Genomic DNA, 5,172 nt, shown 5'->3' with positions numbered 1-5,172 from the left:
AATGAAAAACGCCTGATTTTTTCGACGGTTTAACTTTAACATCAGTTTAACTATATCTTCGTTAACTATATCTCTTTTTCTCACACTTATCTGAAAAAGACAGAGATATAGTTAAATTGAGATTAAAGTTAAACTGTGTCGGAGAAATCGGACGTAAGAATGATCTTTTATGGATTTTAAGACTTTTTCAAGTACGGTATTCATCCTCTTGTAAATAAAATGCGAAATTAATATTGCGAAGGTATGTCATACATTTAATAATTCGTAATGCATATGATATACATGTATATACTTACTTCAATTCTGCCTCAATGTCATTTACGCTTTTTTGCAAAAAATTTATAGATCTGCGAACATATCAACTGATATTTAATACTATTTGTACGATACATATACTTATATTACAAATATTTTTCTCTGAAAATAAGTTTCTCTGAAAATGTGTAATGTTAATGCTATTAATAGATTTAGCTATATGTGTATGTGTCAGAATAGGTGTAAATGAATTATTAGAATTATAATTATTATGAGAGAATGTGTGTAAAGTGGTAGGCAGTGTTGTGTACGTAGACTGATACATGTGTGGTGTATATGTGGTTTGTGCTGTATGCGTAGTATGTGGTGTTTATGCGATGTGTGTAGTGTATACATAGTATTGTGGTGTATGTGTTGTGTGTAGTGCATATATGATATGTGGTGCATATGTGATGTGTGATGTATATGATGTGTAATGTGTATGTAATGCATGGTGTGTATATGTGTGGTGGTAATGGTGATAGTGGTGATAGTGGTAACGGTGATGGTGTGCTTTTAGATATTTGTGAATATTGAGAATAATCTTATGATTGCGAAATATTAGTCTTTTTCTGTATTTATAGATTCTTCTAAAGTCCCTCGTAGATCATTGATATTTTCGTCAATCTCCGTCGTTGTTGATGGATTGCAAGAGTTTTTCCTTGGATTTTTGGGACCTTTTTCATCTGAAGATGTCATTTGATAACGCGGTAGCTTCGTGATGACACGCTTTTGAGAAAAAATATGTAATTATTAATTGCAAATTACATATTTTTTTTAGAAACTATTATGTGTTTTCTTTACACCAATTGATTCTTCACATTGTTCTGTGCATAAAAGTATTAAGGTAAGATAATGGAAAAATGAATATTTTACTAGATATTTTATGGTTTCTGTAAAATTAAGAAATTATTTCAAGCCTCATAACTCGAAAAGTACTTAATGAAAAAAATACTTAATTATAGTGTTTTGGAAAGCTCTCGAGATAAGCTACAAGAATATCCAAAAATATATAGGATGTTCCATTTAAGAAATTCAAGGTGACCTTCATGTGACCCAAATAACTCTTCAAAGTCAAATCAATGGCACCATCTTATGTCCCCCTTCGAACCAAACAACTTTTGTTTGAAACATTTTTTCTTTAAATGCTTTCCTAAAGAGATAATCTAGTGGAACTTTTAATATGGGACACCCTGTATATGCTGCATTTATATTAATTATTTCATAACAATAATCTGTATATAACTTTGCGCACAAAAGAGAAAATAGAAAATATGAATAAAATATGTATGTGTGCATAATAGAGAAAATATTAGAAATAAAAAATATTAATTTTTAGAAAAAAATATTATGTAGTAAAAGAAAAAAAACAATATTCCAAGAGATCTCTTTTTCTTATATTTAATATATTTAATTCCTAATATATTTTTCTTTCTTTGTGTGCATGGTCTAAAATTTCTTAAAAATTATAATTTATTAGTTATATGCGATAATTGTTTATTTCATTTTAATTTTTTTTATTATATTACCTTAATCTTTTCTCCATGAATTTACGAGCACCAACTTTTGCGAAAATGAAGTTGCGATAGTCTCTTTTTTCTGAACATCAGTCTTTTTTTAAAAAGCCACTAAATAAACTTTACAAAATGAAGAAAGTAAAATACGTTAATAATACATGAATATTAATAAATTATTAAAACCTATTTACATGACATTGAATTTGAGCGCTACTGAAAATATTGAAAAACTTTTATTGCTTCTCATTATGTATGAGAGCAGCGACAACATATGTAGATGTTTCTAAATCTTCTTCTTCGTCACTATCGTTATCTTCCATCGAATTCCAAAAAGGTATCCTATAACATTTTGCAAAGACTTCATCCAGACAAACATAAAATATTTCGTTATTTAATGTGGAACATTTATATATTTGGACAGCTGAAGACAACATACCGATATCATAAAAATCCTCTACCTGAGAAAATCTTTTGACTGCTAAACGATAGGAGTTAATATCCATGATAATATTGAAAATGATACAAATAGAACCATCATGTAAAATGCAACAGTTGTCATGTGTTTCTATACTTAACGTTAGTTCATTACATCGAATCTTACGATATTGATGACAATTATCACTATTACGTAATGAGATTGCGTGAGTAGATGAATCTATATTATGATTATTGCCTGTTCCATGAATATCTGTCTCAATCATTCTATTGAAAATTTGTTGAAGAGGTAGACCTGGCTTTCGACAATATTTCCTAAAAATTGACATGTTGCTTTCATAAGGAAAGGCAGAAAAGGAATCTAAATTACCGAAACGTCTCACATCATCGGTAAGATGGAGAAGACCATGTACATTATAAGAATTAAAAGTTGGACCATATAAATTTGGACTTCGAAGAACAAATTTTTGCAATGCAAGTTCTGCAAAATTTAAATATTTCCTTGAAAACGAGTTGGATACCAAAATTCTTATTGCTACATGCAAGAATAAAAAATGTTTATATAATCGTTCATCTAATATACCGTACATTATAACTGGTCCTGTATAAAGTAAAAACTGCCGAAATTCAGTTGCTTTAAATTTAGAAAGTATATCGAGGGATCTAGGACGTCTTGCAAACTCTAATGGACAATACTTTTTAAGAATATTTAGCCTCGAATTTAAAACAGAAATAGATCTTCCAGATAATTTTGAAAAACGTGAGTATTTACCATATACCCACGCACATAAAAGTTTTTTGTAACGCCTAAGCATACAAGATGCATATATTCAAAAGGAACTTGTGAAACCATACCTATTGGTAACATTGATAATGGACTATTACCTTTATGATGATCTTCATCTAAACATCTACTATACTCCTCGTCAGTTCTAAGAGAATTGTTTGTACCATTGAAAACATAACGACCTTCGTTACGTATACCTGAAACTTTACACTTGGAACAGGGATGACAAGCTACATGACCATGATGATTTAAAATAAAGGCTCGAGCTGGTGCATCAGCTATAAAACATCTTAATCGTATTGGCACCTTATTGCCATAAAAATTAATACCTCCTTTACACATGATTCTTTGGATATCTGCGATAAATTTTTGAAGAAAAATATTTGAATCAAGTGGTTTTGTGCACCTTTATAAACTCCTACTATTATTGGTCTTGTATGTTGCACATTTGCAATTTTACATTGAATAGGCCAGAGTTGAATGTTACTTGATTTATCTAAGGCGCATCCATCTATATTAAAATCTAATTCTAATTGATTAACAATAATGGTAGTATTACACAGATTTTGAATTATCCCTACTTCGAGATCAAAATGAACATATTCTCCTGGTTCTACATTAAATGTAGTAACACGTGCACGCGGTGTATCTAAAAGTGTTCTAATATCTTTCGGTAATTTATTAAAACAAGAATGTGTACGGAGAAGATTCAATATATTATTGCCTTGTACGTGCGTTAAATTATTCTCTACGCAATAAGATGCCAAACGATCGCGGAAGGATGGTTCAATCTGAATTGTTTCACAGAATGAAGCATTAGACAAAGAAGATGACGAAGAAAACGAAGATGACGAAGAAGAAGAAGACAAATTATCATCGTCATGTCCATAATCGTCAATGTCATTTACATTATCCACATACACATAAATAGAATATATCCACACATTTTCATTCTTATTCATTCAATTTTAGATGTTACATTATTTAATCAGTACTTACCTTCTTTGTGTAGGTGAACTATTTACACTTTATAGGCGGCTTTAATTTGAAAGAAGCAATAAATCATTGCTTCAAGGAATCTTTAAAAGATTCTTTAACGACATCATTTACATGGTGGGGCCGCGAAGGAGGACCGAAACCATTATATAACACACGTATAATGTTTGCTATTTACGGTATGATATTTTTCAGATCTTCACTTTTTTATGACTATTATTATCATATATCAATTATATATAAAACATTTATTTTGCAGAGGCCGTGTGTAATAATAAACATTTTCCGAAACCGACTCGTTCGGAATATCAAGTTCAGGCTAAGGAGGCTCTCCGGACGGCAAAGGAAAGAGCGAGGAGCAAACTGCGTGGTCCACGCGCGCGACTACCTAATCCGAGAAATCGTAATGTTTGGAATGATGAACAACAAGATGAACAAGATGAACAAGAATTGGAAGAAAATGATACATAATTAATGGTAATTAATGTATAATAAAAAAATAGTGATTATTATGCATGCAGACATACACATATATAAAATGTTTTAATGATAATGATATTTTTATGTAATTACAGATGCATTTACAGGACAACGATTACGTATAACTATGAAGGAGAACAACACATGCAAAAAGGAGGACAGAGGACGATGGAGGAAAACGAAGGAGAATGAGGACGATGGAGGAGAACAAAAGACACCAAAGAACGGAGAAAAAATCAATCTGCATTTTTTAATGCAAATCTGGTCTAGTGGATACTAAAACTGTATGAGAAAGTATTTAGTCTTGAGATCTCGATACATAAATCGATTTTTAGTAATAGTTGGTTATAAATTACAGAATGATTATGAATGTATGTATTATAGTATTTAGTTCGAAATTGAGACTTTCTCGTACAGTTTTAGTGAGACCAATCGGCACTTTTTAGTGCCATTTTTTTTATCTTACGGGAATTATACTCAGTTTTCCCAATGTGCATTTCATATCGGCATTTTTCAATGCCATTCTGTCTCCGAGGAGACCAATCGGCACTTTTCAGTGCCTTTTTTATTGATCCTACGGGAATTACACTCGGTTTTCGCAATGTGCAGATAATAAATTTATATTTTGTATATTTTTATATATATTTTATAATTATTTTATAT

The 5,172-nt window shown here is 30.6% G+C and overlaps 1 pseudogene; it reads right to left on the bottom strand.

Annotated features, from left to right (window-relative positions):
- Window positions 1-2,044: 2,044 nt before the first annotated feature.
- LOC145976359 (uncharacterized) lies at window positions 2,045-3,375 on the bottom strand (annotated as a pseudogene).
- Window positions 3,376-5,172: the final 1,797 nt, after the last annotated feature.

This window comes from Camponotus vicinus, unplaced genomic scaffold (assembly GCF_025532165.1).
Source record: "Camponotus vicinus isolate PSW18456_S1 unplaced genomic scaffold, iyCamVici1.0 SCAF_8, whole genome shotgun sequence".
In the NCBI taxonomy this organism is placed as follows: Eukaryota; Metazoa; Arthropoda; class Insecta; order Hymenoptera; family Formicidae; genus Camponotus; species Camponotus vicinus.
This window is presented reverse-complemented; position numbering and strand designations above follow the sequence as displayed.